Genomic DNA, 23,915 nt, shown 5'->3' on the forward strand with positions numbered 1-23,915 from the left:
GCTATACAGTGTATCTCTAAGTAAAATAAATTGTATTAACTAACTGGTTAGTACAATGCTATTGCAGTCCAGGGAGTTCTGGAGTTCGGAGTTCAATCCCAGCGTCCTCAGTAAGGAGTCTCTGCACGTCCTCCCCATGGAATGTATAGGTTTTCTCCCAGTGATCTGGTTTCCGCCCACAGTCCAAAGACATAGCAGCTAGGTTAATTGGCCATTGTAAATTGTCCCGTGATTAGATTAGGGTTAAGTGGGTTTGTCAGGGGCTGCTGGGGCAGCATGACTCGAAGACCCAGAAGGACTCACTCCATGCTCTATCTCTAAATAAACGAATACATTTCTGAGCGCGCCCCTAAAACCTTACAGAATTATCCTTCAGTGATTTCATCTCTGACTACTGCTGTGTCATTCCTCTTAATCAAAAATCTTTCCTCTGCCTTTGTCTTCCTTTAAGCTCCTGTATCTCAAACATTTGAGGATACTGATAGGCCCTTGCTTGGTAAGGGGGTTAAGAGTTATGGGGAGAAGGTAAAGGAATGGGGTTGAAAAATTATTAGCCACAATTGAATGGCAGAGAGGACTCAGTGGGCCAAATGGCTTAATTCTGCTCCTATACGTTATGGTATTGTTGAGGAGTCTGCAGTGATGTAGTAGTTAGCGTATCACTATTACAGCGCCATCAACCTGGATTCAATTCCACCACTGTCTGCAAAGGATTTGTATGTTCTCCTCAGGACCATGTGGATTTCCAATGGGTGCTCCAGTTTCCTCTCAAATTTCAAAGACATACAGATTTATAGGTCTCATGAGTGTAATTGGGTGACACGGTCTTACTGTGGAGCAAGGGCCTGTTACCATTCTGTATCTATAATAAATAAATTTAAGTACTGTGTTGTGTTTTTCATTCGCAATGTGTATTTTGACCCCAAGCAAAAGACAAGTCTAAAATGAAAAACAACACCCAAGCCCCCAATGCAATGGCTGGGCCATGTTGACTTTTGAGATGCTTCATCTGCTCCACAGTCAGATTGCATGGAAACCCTTTGGTACATATACAGTTTGAAATCCAGCAAGGGAGAAACTCTTCAATGATCTCCTTTAGAAGTCTTGGTGGTGACTAAGCGTGGACTGAGAAGGCATTGTTCTCTATGGTGTTGTAACAGATAAAGTTTCCTATGAATCAGCTGCATGTAATATGGTATCTGATTAGGTCAATGCAATCATTCATTACCTTGAAGAAGAAAATGAAGAGGAAATGCAATTTGTTTAGTTTTATTTATTAAGAGATACAACACGGTTACAAATCCTTCCGGCCCAATGAGTCTGTGCCACCCATGTATACCTACATGACCAACTAAACTACTAACCCACATATCTTTGGAATTTAGGAGAAAACTGGAGAACTGAGTGGAAATCCATGCAGTCACAGGGAGAATGTGACAGCAGCATAATTCAACTCGGGTCGCTGGTCACTATAATAGCATTAGGTGAACTTCTACACTACTGCTACGCCCTTAACAATACCATAAGACCATGAAGTATAGGAGTAGAATTCAGCCATTGGGACAAGGATGAGATGAGCACGTTGTTCACCTTGAATCATATTTTTTACGCGGACTATCAAGCATAAAGAATGCTGGGATACTTATGGATGATTATCAAGAAGCTACTTTAAACAATGATCACAATCTTCTATTTTATACAGGTGTATCTGAATATCATGGCATACCATTGTTGAAGGTTGAGTGGCTGTAAACATTCAATAAAGTGTTCAAGACAATGTTTTTCTTTGTTGTGCGGAATGCCTCAGAAAGCTCACATGGGCACAAGGATTAACCATTGAGTCTGGAAAGACCAGCCAACGTTTCCTCCCCATCAATTGGTATGTGATACATGGAACACACTGCAATAGAAGCACGGTGACTACTTTATTGAAAACAGATATTGAAATTGTCCTGATGCAGGGTCTTGAACTGAAGCATTGACCATTCCCTTGCTTCCACACCAAGCAGAATCTATGGAAGAGAGTAAACAGTCAGCGTTTCTGGCCTGATGAAGGGTCTCGGCCAAAAACGCTGAATGTTTTTTTTTCATTTCCATGGATGCTACCTGGCCTGCTGAGTTTCTCCAGCATTTTCTGTGTGTTGCCAAGGAGTTGAATTATCCAGTCAGGCAACTACTTCAAGCTGAGCAGCAAAAACGTATTCAATCAGAATGATTTGATTAATAAACCAATGGGGCAGAAATGTGGTAAAAAATATCAAAATATATGCTGATACAGGCAACCTAAAATAAAGACTGAAAATACTTCATTTAGTTGTTCAGGCAGATCTGTGGAGAGAGAAACAGAATGAATGTCTCGGGCTGGTGAATTCTCTTTGGAAAAATAAATCTCAGTGTCTGAGTTATCTGCAGTTCCTTTGTCACAACAAATACTTTAATTGCAGCAATGCAAGGTTTAGAGAGGGAAGTTTCATGATCAACCATCTCAGAATTAAAAAAATAGCAGTTTCCAGCCATAATATTATTAAAATATTTGGTCCTAGTGTAAAAGATACATATTTTCCTAAATATACATACAATAAAAGTCCACCCATAATAGACTAGGCACAATTTATTTCGATGGAGTTAGACTCTGAAAGAAGGAAAGAGAGAATCTAGTGTGGAAGACACCATCTGGACAAACATCTTTAATTCTGCATGCCAAACGTTCTGAAGAGATTTACTAGTATTGAAGTAAAGACCTCAGATTTATTGGAATCATACAAGGGTTTAAAGGGATTATATTACCAGTGCAGTTTACGTAATCTTTGCCATACTCTCCCTTGTGTTTAGAAGGTTAAGAGGTAAACTAATTGTTTAAAATGATAAAGGGATTTGACAACAAAAATAAACTGCTGGAGAAACTCGACTAAGTTAAGCATCAATACGAGAAAGTCTGCAGATGCTGGAAATCCAAAGCAACACACACAAAATGCTGGAGGAACTCAGTGGGCCACACAGCATCTATGGATCTAAAGATTGAACAGTCGACGTTCAAGTCCTTGCTAGGTTACGAATGACTGTTTCATGGACGCCCTGTACATAACACACAAACCAGCATTTGTGGCAGATAGGGATGGATTTGCTGACCGCTGCAGAACTCTAAGAGTCTTCTTCCCTGCCCCTCCTCCATCTGGTTCCCTCTGTGCCACTGAGCCACCAAAGCTGGGCACACTGAGCTGGTAGCTGTCCTACCCCGCCTGCTCATTCTGCTCTGGTCCTCTCCCATCATTTCCAACATGCAGACAGTTCGGATTATGAACAGTTCCCAGGAACCCTATCAAAACCTGGGCATGCCTGTGTTATAACTATCAATAGAAAAACAGATATTGATGTAACATATTTTAGAATTGCCTGATATTTTTCTTATCAAATGAATTTACACTTTCAAGCCTACAAAATATCTGATTGGCCAACAAGAGTGGAGGCAGGTGCTGATTGGAGGACATCCTTCTGAGCAAAATAAGAACAGAGTGAGACACAAGTGCCTATTGCTTTTGTTTCTACCTGTGCCCATCAATCATTAATTCCAGGAGATTCCATCTGGATTATCTGGGATAGATGGTGACCAAAATCATAAGAACTTCTTATACCTGCCCTCAGGATCCATTGGGAAATCAAATATCTCATAAACCAGGCATGCTGAGTATTCTATTTAAGTGTGGATCTTCATATAATTTCAACTATATTATCAGAGTTTTAGAGAACATGATTTATATAACATTTAACAATGTTCTGAGTCTGAGATGTACTTATTTATTTAAGTGCAATTGACTGAGTTAGTTCCTGACCTTCACATGCATTGACACTATATTAAGATGCATCTAGAATGAATTGTTTCATATCGACCAACAATAGGTAAGAATTCACAGAAAGACTGGCAAACTAAAACACACAGGCAGATGTAACAGAAGTCCTTGTAATTCATTTAATGAATGATTGGAATGATAACAAGGCAGCATTATAATCAGGATATTGAAAAGATAACATAAAATCAAGATTAGATCATAATCAACACACAATGTCATACATAGATCAACAGATATTAGAAATTAATGTGCACGCATGAAATCTTGGCAACCCTTTGTAGTCAGTCAGATCACCACCAGTGAAGAGTATTTCAGACTTGTTCTGCCTTTTAATCATGTGAGGATTTGCGCAGCCTGACAGTGACGGGGGCAACTTAGAACTTGGAGACACTTTAAAAATAGAGATTTGCACATTTCAAACAAGGGCAAAAGAAATCTATCCACATGGCTTCTCAAAGATGATGGAGGCTTGAGTATTTTTAAGGCAGAGCCTTGAGGAACTGCAGCCTCAGAATCAGAATCAGGTTTATTATGGCCCACATGTGTCATGGCTGCAAGATTAAATAATTACAAATAGATAGATGGATAGTGAGAAAGAGACCTAATCCTGCTCTTAATTTGTATACTCACATGATAGTTTGCAAGGCCATTATTCTGAACAGGGTTCATTGTTCATTGTGGGGTTGACTTTCCTACTCTTACAAGGTCTAAGCAATACTGATGGTGGACGTTCTAATGGAAGGAGTCTTGAGATGCGCAAGGCTGTTGATACTTGGGTAACCGAGCTTGTGTATTCCTTTCAGTTCCTGCACCTTGGGTTCAAAAAGAACAAAGTAAGTTAGCCAGTTTCCTGCCTCCACAGCAGTCAAGGATTTGGCAAAGGAACAGATATGTTGCCATCTTGAAGAGACGCACATATTAATGCTCCTCCCATGGCATTTCCACCACATGTCTGGATATCTCATGTTCATTAATCAAACTGAAGTGACTCATTGAAAACCTGATTATCTGCTCCTACCATCATCTTCAACATGAAGCTCTATCAGCTTCAGCCAAAATCTGTTCTGCATTAGCAGATGCAAGTTCTTTCCCTGCTGTGCATTCAGTTGCAAAGCTCTGCAAGTGGCCAAGTTGTCAGATGTTGATATTCAATGAAATGTATGGCGTAGTCTACAGGCATCCTTAGCTTACAACCAATGCACATGTGCGGACCATCCAGTTCAGCAGCCAGCCATGTGTGTCATCGTGCAAATTTTCCTTTTATATCTGGAGTGTCATGTCCACAACCCAATCCTGCTCAGCAGACCCTGGAGAGGACTGTGCTATTTGGTGCTCCCTGTAATGTGCGGACTCTTATGGCCATAGCTTGTTGTGCATAGTTTTAGCATGAACTCTCTTGCTCTAAGTTACTACACCACATCGTTTTTAATGTACTTAATACATTCATTCGTGGAATGGGACTGCTGCTGGAAATAACTTGCATTGCGTTCACAATTCCAACTGCCCCTTAATTTGAGGGTTTGGTTAAGTTTTAACTACATTTGTGGGCCTGAAGCCACTTGTAGGCTACAATGGCACAAATCCTTCTTTCAAGAGTGCAGACCCAGAAGAGTTTTTGCCACAATCCAGTTGTTTTGTGATTACCATTTCTGATTCATGCATTTACTTCATGTTTACATCATTGTTAGAGTTTAAATTCTTCAGCTGTCATACTAAGGTTCTAAGTCTGGATCAATAGCTCAGCCTTCTGGTCATTACGGTTAAATAACTACACACACTAAGTAATGCACTTAATTAATCCATCACTTGCACTATCTTCAAAGATCTGTTGAAGTGCACAACAAAATCCCCCCCACCCACACACAGTATTGACCGTCTATTATTTATCTCTTGTTTTGATTGTCCTCCCTAAATGCATTAAAGTCTTCGAGGCCCTTGAACCCTCTGCCTCTGCACCCAGCATCACCGTATTCCTGAATTAATCACTTTCTTTTATTATCTCACATTGTCATCAACTCCTTCCAGATTCTACAGTTCACCTACATACTCAGGGCAATTAGTAGCGGTCAGCTAACATGCCAAGCTACTTACCTTTTGAGGTGCGGGAGGAAATCACAGCAGTGGAGCATGAAGTAAAATTTGCAGACTCCAGGTCAACAGCAGCTGGGATCAGTGCTGAACATGGGACCCTGAGGCTGTGAGGCAGCAGTTCTACTAATTGTGCCAATATGCCTCCTATTTCTCAGGACTGAATTCTCTTTGCCACTTTTACGCTCACCTAACCAGACTATTAATATTTTTCTGCAGTTTGCAACATTCCTTTTCACCATCAACACAACCACAAAGGCAAGCAACATGTAGACTGTTGTGCATTTGCCACCGTGGATTCCTAAACTTAGGTGTACCTGGAAATAGTTCAGAAGTAATTAGGTGCAGCTACATGCAAACATGGGGAACTGTAAGCTGTTTATTCACCACCCTTCTCAGAAAGTGCATATGTGCACAATAATGCACCCATGATCTCATACACTATACAGTAAAGCCACACTAATTTATGTGCATTACACAGCCATCCCGCTAAGGTAAACACTGGCTATTACTTTGGGCAAGCGGTCCCAAATCTTTCTCGAGTCCTGAGTGAAGGAGGTAGAGTGCACAGCTTCTCCTAGGTCTTAATTCCATCTTTTTGTGCTCTGGCTTCTCCTGCAGAGAAAAAAATAAGAGTTAATGACCATAAATACAAGAGATTCTTCAGATGCTGGAAATCCAGAGCAATACACACAAAATGCTGGAGGAACTCAGCAAATCCAGCAGCATCAATAGACAGGAAGAACAACTGATGTTTCAGGCTAAGATCCTTCAACAAGACTCAGTTACTTTCAAGCAATTGAATGCAAATATATCAGACTTGTGTATGTAGCATGTGTGACGTGAGGTGAAGAAAAAGTAAAATAAAATAAGGAAGGAGAGCCCAGCTTATGGTAAAGTATGAGTAATCATAGAATCTTAATGTACTGCCAAGTAAAAGGCCCTTTGGCCCATCACATCCATGCTAACCTTTTTGTCCATCTACACTAATTCCCTTTGCCTATGTTAGTATTTAATCCATCAGGCAAGAGGTGCAGGAACCCAAATACCCACAGCACAAGGTTCAACAACAGCTTCTTCCTCACTGCAATCAGGTTATTGAACCAGCCTTGAAAACCCAAACACTACCTCAGACTAAATTTCTTTCACTTTCTCTCAATTTGTGCTGATGTTGTTACGTGCATTTTGTTGTTTAGTTTCATGCATGTGTAAGTATAAGTTATGTTAATTTAGGTTTGTTATGTATTTCACTGCCACCACAAAGATACTTTTCCATAGTACTTATATCTTGTGCTTGCATGCCAATAACAATAGACTTGACCTTCTTTGTCCTGTCTACTTAAGCTTCTATCTAAATGTCTTGTTAATGTATTTGACTAATTGCACAACTTCTCTGATGGCGCTGGTGAACCACAACGATATTCTGCAGGCTACCTGCAGTGCTTCTACATACACCTCTTTTGAATTACTCTCACTACAACCTGCAGCATGTACTTTCCCATTAAAACTGTTCCTTTAAACTGACTTAATGAACTACAGATTTCATGATCTTCTGAAGGACTTGGTGGACTGAACTTTCAAGGAAGCAAGTACGGAACCTTTAAGCAGGCAAAGGTACATCACCGTGCCCAACAGTGGGGCAGGAATGGGGGAGGGGACTCCAAGCTGGGCTGAAACACTAAAGAATAAAACCCCTTCTACCCAGCATCTTGTTAAAAATGTGCGGTCACTGGAGAACAAAACTGAGGACCTCACGGCAAGGTTGCTGTGCTGAAGAGAAATACGAAGTTGCTGTTTTCTGTATATTAACAAGTCATGGGTTACTCCCACCATGTCAGACAAAGTGATCAGACCCGAAGGCTTCTCAACACACAGGATAGACCAAACTGCTGATTCAGAAAAGGAAAAAAGTAAGAGGTGTATATTTCATGAGAAACTCTGTGACGCTTCTATCTGGCGGCTTTGTCAAACTCATGTTCTGCCGATCTCGAACACCTAACAGTCAAATGCCACCCATTCTATTTACTAAGGAAGTTCTCCTCCATACTCCATTACCATCAGCGTATAACCTGCAGCACTGGAGGCCCCAACACACTAGACCACTGTTATATTAAGATAAGGAATGCCTATCATTCCATGCCCAAACCGCATCTGAGGAAATCTCCTGACTGCATACAGGCAGAGGTTAAAGAGAAAAGGTCCAGACAGAAGGACAACAAGAGGTGGTTGCAGGAGGCAGGGGAGCGGTTATGGGATGGCTTTGAGTCGGTGGACTGAGCTGTATTCAAGCACTCATCTGTGGATCCGGATGAAAACACTATGATTGTCGCGGACTTCATAAAAACAGTTGTGGATGAGTGTGTCCCCACAAAATCATTCAGAGTCTTCCTCAGTCAGAAGCCCTGAACAAACCATGAGATCCACAATCTGCTGAGGGGCAGATCTGAGACACTCAAGTCTGGCGACCAAGAAAGTTACAAGAGGTCCAGGTACGATCTCCAGAAAGCCAGCTTGTGGATGAAACAGCAATTCCGGACTAAACTTGGATGCTCAACAGTTGTGTTAAGGCTTGAATGCAATCACCTCTTATAAAGTTAAATCAAGTGACATGGGCGACAACATGGCTTCACTTTCAGATGAGCTCGATACCTTCTGTGATCACTTTGACCATCAAAACATGGAGGAACCATCAGGAACTTCCACAGCCCTCTATGATCCTGTGTATCAGAGATTAGAAAGTTTCTATCGATGGAGTGACTGGTTACATTACTGCATGGCACGGAGGCTCCAATGAAGCTGCAGAGGGTTGGAGACTCAGCCAGTTCCATTATGGGCACGAGCAGCCCTACCATTAAGGAAGACTTCAAAAGGCGGTGCCTCAAGAAGGCAGCAGACATCACGAGAAACCTCGGCCACCCAGGACATGCGCTCTTCTCATTACTACCATCAGGGAGGAGGCACAGGAGCCCGAGGACGCACAGTCAATGTTTTAGGAACAGTGTCTTTCCCTCCGCCATGGATTTCTGAACTGTCCATGAACCCATGGGCACTTGGGTTCTTCCTTCTTTTTTGCATTGCTTAATTATTTGTATATATTTTATTGCTATTTATAGTAATTTTATGTATTGTACTATATTGCTGCTCCAAAACAACAAATCTCACTTCATAGTAAATAAATTTCACTTCATAGATAATAAATTGGATTCTGCTTCTGATTTCATGATCAGGATTCTTAGAATCAGGATCCTGCAAACTCATGGTAACAGCCAATTTTCTGTTGTTAAGACAACCGGGCCTCTATGAATTGATATTTTGATTCGCTGTTTCAAACATTATCGACATGACTTTAAAGAGCTATTTGTCACTTTAAATCATCAATAACGTTTTCTCCTTCTGTTTCAAAGATGGTGGTCTTTACTCAAACTTGGCAGCATTCCATATAGGGGTGCCACGGTAGCACAGCAGTTAGCATACACAACTACAGTGCCAATGACCGGGATTCAATTCCGCTCAACCTGTAAGGAGTTTTTAAGTTCTCCCCATGACTGCATCAGTTTCCTCTGGGTGCTCTGGTTTCTTTTCACAGTCCAAAGATGTATGGGCTAATGGGTTAATTGGCCACATGGATGTAATTGGGTAGTGTAGGATTGTTAAGTAGGAAGGACTCGTTACCATGCTCGATATCTAAATGTAAAAAAGTAGACAACAATGATTTGAATAGTTTGAAGGGCTTAATAGTGCTTCTCTTTTCCTAGATAGGTATATATCTTGATATATATATAGATAGATAAATGAATGTGTTCTAAGTTCTGTTTAATGTTATGTGTTCATATGTATAATTACTGATGATTCATACAGTAGTAATACATGGAGCCATCCACAGAAAAATTTCTGCCAGAGTGCAGAACAGTGAAAAACGAATGTGCTGCTCCACAGAATGGCTGTACAAGTTTAACATTCAGAGCCAAAATCAAGCTTGAAGCTTGCCAAAGATCTTTTTGTACAGGAGGGCAAGTCAACTCATAAAAGATTTAATAGTGTGCAGCTTAAACTCCCTTCATTTTCCAGTCACTTTTACAGAATATATTACCTTATGCAGTAATTACCTGAGCTTTCTGGACTACGCATATTCCAGGTTCAATTCCCAGTCTCAGCAAAATTAGCTAATCTCATTTTAATATTCTAACACATAAAGAGCTCTTCAATTAGCTTGGGGCAAATTACCAAATATTTTGTGCCTTATCAAAAAATAATATCCTCACTGAAGATGCCTTTCCATGGCCACTGACAGAGTAAGCAATCAGTTCTGTTATCATCTGCAGTCAGAGATAAAGTGAATTAAGATGACTATGATACAAACCAAGGGTCCACTTCCAATTTAAAGGTAAGTGGCCCACACCTCCTCTCTGATATGTAATTCTTTATTTCATTTTGAATCTCAAAGTTGCAAAGTAATACATTCAGATTATTAATAGTTTATTGTACCTACAAATACTATACACAAAAGATTCCTCAGATGCTGGAAATCCTGTGCAAAACACACAAAACGGTGGAGGAAATTCGCAAGTCAGGGTCTCAAACCGAAACATACCAATGAAGGGTCTCAGCCCAAAATGTTGACCATTTATTCCCCTCCACAGGTCTTAGATGACTTGCTGAGTTCCTCCACCATACACATACTAATCTGATATTTCTTTTAACATTTAAATATAACCTTTCACCTTTAAATATAACTCACATAAAGAGGTCTCTTTAATTCTCTGTGATATTTTACAGAAGCCACTCTGATAATCATCGGGAGTCTTCACTTCCTTGAGATATTGTAAAGTTAATTCAACTTGTGATTCCATCTGAATAATTCCTTCTGCATTTCTTATGTCTACTCTGTCTATACTCTCCATGGCATTAAATATCAGATCAACACTTTTTCAAAAAGTCTAATTTCATAACTCTCATCCCTGCAACCACTTTGGTAAAACTTTTCTGCGTCCTCACTGAAGTCTTCACAACACTCTTAAAATGTGCTGGCCAAAATTGAATACGATTCTCCAGGAGTGGCTTCATAGAAGTTTTGCATATCTTCCTTTCTCTTATATTCTGTGCCTCTGTTTATGAAACTCAGGACCCTGTATGCTCTCTTTTAACTTATAGTCAATCTCAACATACTCAGTCTGCTCTGTCACATTTAATGACCAATTCACATTTATCCTTAATTTCTCTGCTGTTGTGCTTCCTTCAGAAGTATGTCCTTAAGCTTATATACCTTTCTCTTATATTTCCCAGCATGTAAAACTTTCCATTTATATTTCTTTTGTCCCTTACCTAACTATTCCACCATCCTGTCCTTGCACTTTTAAGTTTGGTGTCATTGGCAAATTTAGGAATTGTATCATGTACTCTACAGTCTATTCTTGTTTAAGTAAAATTTAGAAAATCAGTGGCTCATAGGGTTAACCTGAAAGATAGAGGTACCAGGGAAGATCTGAGGGCTATTGTTCTGCACAGAGGTTGATTGGAGTCTGCAAGGCACTTGCTGAGGAGGAGGTGGAGCTAGATACTCTAGTAACATTTAAGATGCACCTGGACAAGTACCTGAATTGCTGAGACACAAAAGACGCTGGACCAAATGAGAATAGATGGGATTAGTGTAGTTAAGTACAATGGGCAACATCTTGGGCCGAAGGGTATGTTTCTGTGTTCTATGATTCTATGACTCTTGGGCCATTGCCTGAGATACCTCCCTCCAGTCTGAAAAACCACCCTTCACTACTCCCCATTTTTCATTGCTTGATCAATGTCTATCCATATTGCTACGACCCTATTTATACTATGGGCTTCATTATAGATGAAAAGACAATTATTCTGTATCTTACCAAATGCCCATTGGTGGACCATAGATACAACATCAACCACCTTTCCCATATCAAAACATACTGATCTTCTCCCACACATACCAGAAAATCTTCTCTCTCTTTTCCCTTATTTTACCGCTACCCCAATGTACATTTGCTTATTAAAGTCTCTCATTATTACTCCCCTATGTTTTCTTTCCTTATTTCCTTGCAATTTGGCAAATTTATTTATTAATGTCACATGTACCAAAGTACAGTGAAAAACTTGTCTTGCATACTGTTCATACAGATCAATTATTACAACAGCACATTGAGTCTATACAGGGTAAAATAATAACAGACTGCAGAATAAATTGGCAGTAGTTGGCAGCCTGTTGAATAATCCCAGTACTGTATAACACCTTTATTACTTCTTAATATGAAACAGATGGATTCTGTCCTTGATAATTCCAGGACATCCTCTCTCTCTAACACAGCAATCAATATTGTTTCCCCCTTCCAGCTTTCCTTTCCCTTTCTTTCCTGTACAACTTTTCCAGGACCACTGAGAATCTATTATTTCCTTTTCTATGGCCAAGCTGAAGTGTTGTAGTCCTTTTATTGTACCAGCAGCTCACCAACCCTGTTCAGTGTGTGTTGTGTATTTACATAAACTTATCCTAGATATTCTGATGTCTGTTTAAAACAATTCTACTTTTTGTTATAGGGGCACAGAATCATACAGCAAGGAAACAGACTACTGTTACTATTTTCCTGTTCCCAAGCCACACTGCAAACTTGAGTAAATATTTAAATTCATACTCCTTGAGGTCCCAGGTACTACTTTGGAATTATGTTGTCATAGAAACTCTGAGCACAGAAGCAGGCCCTTCAGACCATCACATCCCTTCCAATCTTTTTGTCAAGCTACACTAACCCCATCTGTCCACATCAGGTCCAATCCTCCAATCCCTTTCCTATTTAAGTGTCTATCTAAATGTCTCATAAACATAGTAAATACACCTCCTTTGGCAGCATATCAACCATTCTTTGTATAAAATAACTTACCTCTCTGATCTCTAGAAACTCCTTCCTCTCACTTTAACTCTATGCCTTCTTGTTTTTGACTTATAGTTAAGGTAAGATTCGATTTTAAATGCTTAAATACAGAAAAATATTTTTAGACCATAAGATGTGGAGCAGAATTAGGCCATTCGACCCATGAAGTCTGTACCTCCATTCCAATATGGCTGATTTATTATCCCTCTCAACCCCAGTCTCCTGCCTTCTTCCTGTAACTTTATGTTTCTGAACAGTCATATAAAATTCTATTGCCCACCATTTGAAAGACCAAATGAACCTGTTCATTTAAAATGAGGTGAAAATCTATTAAAATAATTTAAACCAAGCAACTTAATCATTTATAGGGAATTAAATATTAGCGATAATAATTTCTAACAAAAGCATAGAAAACCTACAGCACAATACAGGCCCTTTGGCCCACAATGCTGTGTCGAACATGTACTTACTTTAGAAATTACCTCAGGTTACCTATAGCCTCTATTGTAATTTCTGTATTGTAACTGTTAATATTTTGAACAGTATGGATGTCAGTACAGTAAGATATTGCTTAGCAGAATGCACTAAAATGCTTTGAATGATATGTAATAATTTTGGAGGTGTATGTTCAAACAAGGAGAATGAGAAACTAAACAAGTAGAGGAGAACAGCATTAGAGGTGGACGTAAAGGGTTACATAAATACTATTGAAGCCACTGTTTATTGTTGGGGAGAGTCCTACATTAACTGGGCTGGTTCACAAATGGAGGATTTGGAAATGTCATTTGTCTAACTGTATGCTTTGGCAGCTACTTTAACTTTTGGTGCAGTTCTGACATAAGGACCAAAATACTGCAATATCCACTGTTGATTCTTGATTAGACCACAAATTTAATAATAATCTGTTTGTACTTGACTTCTGCAAGAGCAACTTCAATAGAAAATCTAATTAATTTTATCACATCGCTTGCCGCTTAAATCCAAAACTGTTCCAGTCTGCCAAGGAACAAAATCTGGCTGAATTTAGCAGTACCAGGTTCCAGCACTGATTCATCACTGTAATTCTGCTGAGTTAATAAACAACAGTTAAATCCACTGGACTTTTAGACATTGAAGTATAGAGTTCAAGGAGAGCTGTAAGAACAGATAAGGCAATTGTCCAGATTAATTTCAATACTCAAATTAGCTTCTGATTCTGCACAATTATGTGGATTTTGAGTTTATAGTGCAGACTCCAAGAATGACTTCTCCAACCAATAAAAACTTAGCCATATTGCATGCATCTTCAGCTCACTCTTCATATTTTTATTTTTATACTTTACCATCATTTTACTTATTTGCTTTTGATGGCTAATAATTAAACTGGACCGAGCTTCTGAAAGTTCCTTCTGAATGGATATGGTTTTAAACAAGCCAAGCTGCTGTAGAAAATCTGACAGATGTCTCAAATTTCCAGCGGGTGTGAAAAGATGGATTGAACTGCAAAGAGTAAAAGCAAACATTATTTGTGACAAGTAGCACTTAGTGTGGCTTAAACATTTTTTGTGACAATCTTATTTATTTTATCTATGTTAATGCTTTTCTTTTGGTGGTAAGTTGTGAAGTTTAAACACTGTTTAATGGTATGTATATGACTGCCGGCTCCAGACTGGTTAAGCCTGGGGGAAGAAGAGGAGTTGGAATCCCTCTTGTGGTGAAAGAATGCGACAACGAGCAATTTCCTTCCTGAAATAACAGCCGAAGATGCAAAATCAGGGCCAATTGGCTTTGCCTAAAAGTAAAGGTTTGAAATATAAAATGATAAAAGGTATTCATTTGTCTGCATTACAATGATTTAGTAATGCTGCTGGTCATTTATTCTTGCAACCAAATAGAATCAGATTGGGAGAAAACTTGCTGCTAAAGTTTGCTCTTTTTTCTTCGGTAATCCCCTGGGGTCTATGAAGACGTATTTTACTACCAGGTTGTGAGGTGTTCAATGAGTCCGATGGGGGAACCGCGGTCTCTTGGACAAATGGGGCAGCTGGGTGGTTGGATTATACGCTGGGCCTCTCTAATTACGCAGAACCTATGTGTGACCCCGATGTATGTTCTCAATACGATCCAGAGTATTTTTCCTTGAACTGGTCACAGGTCAGAATGTGCCAGGAGTCAGTGGGGAATGTTTCACTTCTACGAGGAGGCAATGAGCACATCCTTGAATCTTTTCCTGCGTCTAAGTGGTAATCCCTTCCCATAACACAGGACGGAATCGCCTGTTTCGGGGATCTGTGTCAGCTGTCTGGGAAATACAGCTGTCAGAGTGGAACTACCACACTAATATAATGCTGGCCTGGGAGAGAACACTGTGTTGATTGACATGTCCTTCCACTGGCTATGGAATATGGTACTTCAGAATAAATGAGAAGCTATTCTACTCATTAACGGGGAGGAGCCAGTCTCCCCCCATCCCACCCCAACTCCATTCTAATCAATTTTTACAGCAGCTCTATTGACTAGCTGCATCACCATCTGGTATGGGAATTGAAAAGGATTGTGAGGACAGCTGAGAATATCATCGGGGTATCTGTTCCACCCATCTGAGATATGTATCAGAAGGGCTGCATGCGCAGGGCCCTTAGCGTTGTCAAGGACCCCTCCCATCCATCCAACAACTTTGTGTGTCCTCCTACCAGCATAGAATTAGGACAAGGCTGTTCGAATCAGAAACAACTTCTTCCCTCCACCCTCCCTCCCCCTCCAAGCTGTGAGGGTACCGAACTCCTTGCCACTACCGAGCTCTCATCATATATGAAACACCAGTAGCATTATGCTGTTTACTTTTTAACTTTGTGTTGTGAGTGCATCTTAGGCTAAATGTCAATCTTCTGAAATGTACTTTATTTGTTAATTTATTTGTTGTAATATTACTTTGCGCATTGTGTGTGAGCTAAGTGTACTGTGAAATGCACCTTGGCTTGGCGGTATGCATGCGTACAGTTGAGTGACGGTGACCTTGAACTTGAACTTGAACTTGAACTAGAGCTATTCAACCTACTTCGAGAGCTAAGGTTGTCTCATCCATAGTGATCAAACTCCATTATGCAGACAGGGTTTGCTTTAGGGCACTATCAAAGGCTGGGCTCCGAGCCATCATCGACACTTTCACTGACACACTGTAGATGCTAGATCTTACACTTAACATCTGCAAGACAGTGACCTTCCACCGTTCTGCCCAACCGCACTACACTGCCCTTTGACAAGATCCACAACACTTCAAAGTGTAGACCACTTTCCAGCTGCTGTACCTCTCAACAAAGCCAGACTGATAGCGAAGCTCACTAACATTGTCAATACATAAGCAAAGCATCTACTCAATCATTTGAAGATAAAGACCTCACACGAACACTGGCAGACAGCAGGCATCTCGGGGCACAGGGCAGATACCACTTTCACCTTCTCCACAAAATCCTCCAGAGTCACTGGAAGGATAAACAAACCAACGTCCGTTTCTCCTTTGATTCATGCAAGAACACAAAGCTTCCTACACTTGTTGTTGCACTGTCACTCTTATCAGCAGGAGACTGCTGTTGAAATCATTGTCCATTAGGCACAATTTAAGCTATCAAAATGCACTAATGGAATTTCATAACTGTAAAGATCGATAGCCATATTTTCACAACCTGCTATTCTTAATGTAGCATATTTTGAGCTCACTTCTGGAATTTTACACTTTGGTATATACAGGAAGGGACAAATTTCCAGTACTCCAGCCCTCGAGGAAGAATGGTGAGCAATACAGCCTGTGCTATATTATCCAATGGTAGCCTGGAAATACAAAGCAGTGAGTGGTGCTTTGATGTTGAATGAAGTCCTTGAATCAAGACTTTCTTTCACACCTTCCCCATGGGGGTTGAATGGGCAGAGGGGGAATGTAATTGGATCCTATCTGGAATCAATAATCTTCTACTAATGCAGCACCAGAGCTGTTACTAGGGCTTCAGCAAATTACATACTAGCTTTAAGCTGCTGTAATGACTCCTTTGGGCCATAAAAGAACATGATCAGTGAGAAACTGGGCTGGTAGTGCCTGATAATATGAATGCATTTACATTTGTGAAGTGCCATCTGCAGCATACTCACGAGACGTCAGTGAGGTCATCTCTGTGATTGCAATGAGTGTCCTCTGGGTGGAAGTTGAGCAGTCAGAGCATAACATCAACTGGTATTGCCTCTCTGAGGGTCAAGGCTGCAGTGAACACCCTCTCTTTAGTATGCATGGCTGCATATCCAGTCAAAAGATATTGCAGCAGTACAATTTAAAAGGAATTATAAATGCAAGTAAGTGCAATGTCACAGCATGACATAGGCAGCGTTTGTGCATTGTTGCACACTCACCAGCTATGAAGACCCTCAAATTAATCAGACACACCATCAAGAGCCCATTGTGTTTCTTGTGTCATTACAAGTCATTACTCTGTGTGCTATCCAGTAAAGGCCAGGAACCAACTAAGGTGCATACAGAATACATTGTTGCACCACCAAAGAGGATGAGACAGAAGAGAGTTATAAGTGTTAGAATTAATAAAGTGGTCAAATGCATCATGAGATAGTTGTGTTTTTAATATTTCAGTCATCTTGTAAGTATATTGTTTGATTAAGCATTTATATAATCCTGTATGGTTATTAATACATGAATTGCATCCATCAGGATACTAGAATTGATAAGCGTGTACCTTGCTTAAAGTAATGCCAAGTTAGACACACTTTTCACATTCCCGTCTTTTCCTTTGAATTAGTTTAATGCCTTGAAGTTACAAAATAAATCAGACACCACATATTTACGAGGTTCTGTAAGTCTGAAAACTCATTCTTAATCACATTAACTTGAAGGAATAGATCTTGAGTTAAGACAAGCAGAGCAGACCTAAATGCAGAACGTGCAGATCGCCGAGTGTCAAGCTAGGGATGGGTAAAGCGGAAATGGTGGAAGATGGCAGCTCAGATACAATCCAGCTATGCCCTGAATGTTGGATTTTGTGCTCACACAGGTGAGAGTTGTTTCTCACACACTCTGCCCTTTACTCCACACATGATCAGGAATCATCACTAGAAAGAGGATCATCTAGAGATGATAGGATTAGCAGCAGTTATTGCAGAGGGACAGGAAGCATTTCAGTGCTGAAATGTCAACTCTGTCTCTTTTCCCTCTGATGCTACCTGACCAGATGAGTTCTCCAGCATGTTTTGTTTTATTGTTGAAATTGAATATGAAGGTGAAAGTGTGTCTGCCTGATTGAAAGCCACAAGAATGTAAACGAGCAATCTCACTAGTAGAGACAGGACCCCATCCTAAACAAAAGACATTTCATTTGTTGTGATAACAGATAGATTGCAGATCCAGCACATTCAGGCATTATCAGAAGCTGCAGATCACCAGAAACAACATCAGTACAATTACTAACACCAAATGAATTCAAAACACAAAAACTGGTTAAACATAAATGTATAAATATTCTTAAACGTGTCTCACCCTTTTGTTTCTTAAGTGCTATAAGTGGGATACCAGCACATGATACATTTCAGCATGTGTGTCTCATTTTACAGGTGTCCACTCTCTGAGACAGACCTCAAAAACACAGAAACATCAGCTTTGTAGAGCTCTGTGCCTCTGTGCAATATTCCATTAGAGATTATGAAACAACAAGGGATTGTATACATTATAAAGTATGTGGTATTGACAGTAACAGTTCGAAAGAGAAAGGAAGATGTTGAGACGCTTATGCCTAATTATTAGTTGCTGCCATTCTATCTGAAGAATTCTTCATGAACAGTTCGATCAAAGATACGTGGCTTGTTTCTTCTCTTTGTCTTCTCTGTCTTTCATTTTCTACTCAATGATTTTCTGTTTATTTCAAAACTATCCTTTCATAATGGTTGTGTAGCATGTAAAATATTTGATCCTTATCCATTGACTTCTCATTTCTGCTTCTTGGTAGCATGGGGAGTGGGAGTATTGTTTCAGCACCGAATAATCTGCTTTCTCAAATTTTTGTCATCACATGTCTTTCTTCATTGTTCAGATGGGAGACATGAGACATTGCGTAGTTCTTATCCAGCAATCATTATTGATTCTGGGAGGCAGAGGCAGCTTGTGCAGACTTCATGGCGAGAAGACTGCGGGACAGGGTATGAGCCAACGTTCGACTCAGTTTCGCCAATTAAAGCTTCCACTGTTCATAGATTAAAGCGATGAGGGTGTTTGAAACATAGAGGCAAATGCAGAAGGTGAGCGCACGCTACCTGCATTTTGATCGCTGGTGGGATTACTCTGCTGCCGAGAGAGGAGACTGCCTTTTGAGCACTGGGGGAATCGCTCTTCAGCCAGAGAAGGAAAGGCCCGCCGTTGTGCTTGGAGAATGTTAGCCAGGGTTTCTGCGTTTTGGATATGGACTTGGACTACAGACTTTTTGCAGTCTTATTTTTTTACATATTCTATTTTTTTCACCTGATCTTTCTTGGTTTTTCGTGTGCAGGGGAGGGGTATTTGGGAGTTGATGTGCCTGTTCTGTTTTTGTTCATTTTTCTGTGCTGCTGTTCTTTCCTTTCTTGGTTTGTTGGTTACCTGGGGAAGAAGCATTTCAGAGTTGGGTGCTTTGATAACCAGTGAACCTGTGAACACAACGGGCTGTGACAGGATGGAGCAATCAGATATTGCACATCAGCTGAACATGAAGAGTTTGGATTTAATTGACTTTTGATAGAAAGTAGAGATTACTTGTGGCACATTGGAAGAAAGGAATGTGTGGTTATTAGCTTCTACACCACTATTCCTAGGAAAGCCCTGTGCTCTCTCTACCTGTTGGTCTTTGACAAGCTATAATGAAGATTGACTAGCTCTCATTGGACAGAGAGCTTTGGTGACAGTCTTTGCATATGAAAACCAAGCAAACTGAGATATTGGAAGTATCTAACTCTAGTGTTGAAGGAGCCTAAAGCATATGTTTCTTCACCACAATCAACTAGAGCCACTGGAAATGTCGTCCTTGCTCTGCCCTCAGGTTGAAGTTGTGGCTGGAAAAGCGGCAGGTTTCAGTCCAGAGGTGTTTATTGATGCACAGTCCAGTCATTTTATGTGTCTTTTAGATAGGTTTAGGTAGAATAGCTTTCTAAAGATCCTATACAGGAACAACTGATTTCTATAGCCTGACTGTCTCTACATGCCCTTGGCTTACAAATTGACTTTTGTAGAGGTGCTGAAATCAGGAAAATGTTCTTCAGTACTCCAGACTATCCCTGGAGATTACTGCAACCTGTAATATCCATAAAAGTCATCACATGTAATGCCATCTGACTAAAGAAATCATCCAGCCCGGTTAATGAATGATCTGCTGTGTCAAATTTCAGTGTAAAATCAAATGCTTCCCCAGTGCTGGCAGTATGGGTGGTGGAAGGCCGGTGAGTTACACAGGAAATAATGCAGATCACGTTGGATGGTAACCTCCAGCCTCTCTGGAGCCAGAAGACTTGCACAGAAACAGGACCTTCAGCCCATTGAGTCTATACTGACCATCATCACCCATTTACACTAACCCTACACTATCTCCTTTACTTTGATTTGCATCAGTTTCCCTCATAGTTTACCTTTCACCTACACACGAAGGGTAAGTAATCTAACAAGCAGCACATCTTTGGAATGCAGAAGGAAAGAAGAGCACCAAAAGGAAACGCCTGCTTTCCATCTGCAGCCATTGACCCCGACAATTCAATTATCATGTGACGTGCCCGGCTTGTCAGTGACAACAGTCTGTTTGACCAAGATTCTGTTCAGTGTGTGATGTGGTCAAGCAGACAGCTATCACTGATAATTGTAATGTTGGGGTCAATGGCTGCAGGTTGGAATGATGCCGAGGAAAGGCAGGCATCTCCTTCAGGTGCTCTGATTATCAGTGACAACTGTCTGCTTGTCCAGCGTTCAGTTCAGTGTGTGAGGCGGTCAAGCAGACAGCTATCACTGATAATGCTGGCAGTACAACAGCGCCTTCTACTCTGGTGTCAGCCAAAGGAGAAGATGACGGTGAGTTGCCAGGATTATCATAATACCTGTCTGCTTGACCACATCACACACTGAACAGAACAAGACACAAGCCTTATAAATGTTGATACGAGGAATTATAGGAATGCCACGTGAAATTAATGAGAGTACAGATATATATCGATGATGGATTGATTGACTCCTCAGTAATAAGTCAGAGCACATAGAGGGTCATTAGCAGAATGTGCAAAAAGCAGGGATTAAAGATACTCAGAACCTTGAAAATTGGACATGCTAGTCAGCAACAACCTGTTCGGGCAATCTTAACACCATTTGCCATAGATACCACCTGATCTTTTGTGTGTGTATTGTCCATAGTCCTGGCCTGAAACCTTGACTGTCCATTCCCCTCCACATGACCCACTGGGTTCCTCGGGCGTTTTTTTTGCTGAAAGAGGCTGACCAGTTTGATTGCTAAAATAGAGCATGAGCAACTGTCTCGCAAACTGAATCAACTTGAAGTCTTTCCTCTAGTAAATCCCAGGGTGAGTGGTGGCCTAATAGTGGTTTCAAATTGAAGCCATTCAATAAATCAGACATACAGAAAGCATAGGGCAACACACAAAATGCTGGATGAACTCAGCCAGTCAGGCAGCACCTATGAAAGGGAATAAATAGTCAGTGGTTCAGGCTAAAATTTTTCACCAAGACTGAAACATCAACTGTGTATTCCCCACCATTGATGCTACCTGATCTACTGAGCTCTTCCAGCATTATGTGAGTTGCTGTGGGTTTCCAGCATCTGCAGAATCTCTTGTGCTTATAGAGTAAATGTTAACACCTACGGGAAATCTAAAACGAGGGACTTAAACCAGGAATAGTAAAAGATGAACCTAGTAAAGAAACAGAGAAGCCGCACTCAGCAGGGTAAGGTGGATATGCTTGATTATGATGAGATGTATTCATGTGAAAAAATGTGGAAAATGTAATGGAGAAAGAAAAAACATTGTTAATAGAGGTAGACATACTGAAAAGTATGGGAGGTGGCTCACATGAAACAAACAGCAGATGGCACATCCTGATGAAAAGTCTCGGCCTGACATGTAAGCAATTCATTCCTCTCCATGGATGCTGCCTGTCCTACTAACAGCATTTTGTGTTTGTTCCACAGGACAGTGTGTTTCTATGCAATTCCTGACAAAAAGTGCTTATATGTGATATTGACTTTTGATCTAAACTCTTCAATTTTAACTTCAACAATTAATCACAGTCGATTGCCCAAGTATAGCATTAAGCCAGTCTTTGACCCTACACAAGATTCTTTAGTTTGAAAACAAGATGCCTTTTTCTCAGTTTACTGCCCCCCACCCCCCCCCCCCATGGCTGTTATTCAGGGTGGGTAGTAACAGATTTTACCAAATAGTGGATTTGCCTGAGGCTATCGGCCTGATGTGTAAGACGATAGAAGTTACATCCACCACACACATCTGCCTTTTAGGCTTGTGACGCAGGTCTCAAACACATTCCATAACAGCACAGAGCAGGTTGTTGTGCTACATAAGTACATCTGGAATAACAAGGGGCAAATAAAATGTACACATATTATACTTTTGAAGTTGGGGATTTATTGCATTTTAATTCCTTTTTCCATTTTCTTTTTCCATTTTTTTTACATTTGGTGATTCTTTATAATACACACAATTCTTACATTTAGAGCAACTGATTTGATCAAGTCAGAGCAACATTTACCTTACTAAACAACTTCTCTGAGTTTAGTGAATTCATAATAAAATATCAATGCGCAAGATATACATAGAAGAACCATTTGTTTATATGCAGATCAATGTATTAACCAGTGAAGCTGTTGCTCATACTTAAATAATTAGTTATTCACTACATCGATTTGATGCAGAACTGTTCAAACAGTATCAGGTGGAACATAAAACTCTTGCCTTTTCTATGTTATTGTCCTAATTTTATGAAGTGTTAGTTTCATATAATTGCTCAGTTTTGCAGATTAGAACAAGACAGTACAGAACTTTATATTCCAATCTATTGATATTTCTATGTAATAATTTGAAATGAACAACTGACAGGTCAGCAGATGGTGCCAGATATCTCATACTGTTTTACAAACTGAAAAAAAAGGTAATTGACTGGAAGGATAACATTTATTATTCTCAGATTAATTTTAGATGGATACACATATATTAATTTAATAATTGAACAATAATATTTTCTTTCTGTACTTACCATTGAGCCAGATGTTACCACTTTAACGAATGTATGCATTCCAGTGGATACCAGTAAGTCCTAGTTCAATATTTTCAAAATAGCTTTCTTGTTGTATGAGTTTAGTCCTTCTGTATTGAGAACTCAGAATTTTCCCATCAGCTTAATTTTTCTACTGTTGACTGTCGCCTCTCTGTCTCAACGTTCTGAAAATTTGCCAAAAAGCTTTCAAGATTATAACTTTGTTTAAGGACACTACCAAAAGCCTGAGTACATTCACAATAGATATAACTTGCTGATGAATCAAACTGTGTTCTTATTATAAAATAGTATGGAAAGAAAGAACAACAAATATGAATTTTGAACTGTTGTACATTCTGTGTTTTATCACAATTTGGCTATAAACCAGGGCGTTTCTGCTTTCCATCCTCTCTAACATTATAGTATCACTGGATTACAGTGAGAAGCTCACATCTTCCACCCCAGTTAGATTTTCTCATGGTACATTCCATGAGCGTTACTCAGGAACAGTGCCAAACTGAGTCCAAGGGAGTAACAAGTTTTCTTATTTTAAAGTGGATTGGTTATGTTTTGAAAACTGGATGAAATAATACAGGAATGAATTAGAAAATTTGAGAAGTAGAATGACATGAGGCTTGTTCGTCAGGCTGAAACATCTAATAGAGTGTTGCATATAGACAACTTGTATGTGCAAGTTCTTGCTATCAGAATCAGGGTATCTCACAGTTCAGTGCAGGGTGGAAGAAGGCATATCTCCACAGTTTAGTCAGAATGGTAGACTACCTCAAAACTGCAAAAGAAATTTCATCTCATAAACCTGAT

At 40.0% G+C, this 23,915-nt stretch overlaps 1 long non-coding RNA gene across 1 annotated transcript; it reads right to left on the reverse strand.

Moving 5' to 3' along the window:
* Positions 1–3,958: 3,958 nt before the first annotated feature.
* Positions 3,959–23,486, reverse strand: LOC132378693 (uncharacterized). The gene is made up of 3 exons (XR_009507160.1): positions 23,094–23,486; positions 22,257–22,407; positions 3,959–6,551 (listed from the first exon to the last, which is right to left on the reverse strand). It is a non-coding gene; the product is annotated as an uncharacterized LOC132378693 (long non-coding RNA).
* Between the last annotated feature and the right edge of the window lie 429 nt (positions 23,487–23,915).

Source organism: Hypanus sabinus, chromosome 2, assembly GCF_030144855.1.
Source record: "Hypanus sabinus isolate sHypSab1 chromosome 2, sHypSab1.hap1, whole genome shotgun sequence".
NCBI classification, from domain to species: domain Eukaryota; kingdom Metazoa; phylum Chordata; class Chondrichthyes; order Myliobatiformes; family Dasyatidae; genus Hypanus; species Hypanus sabinus.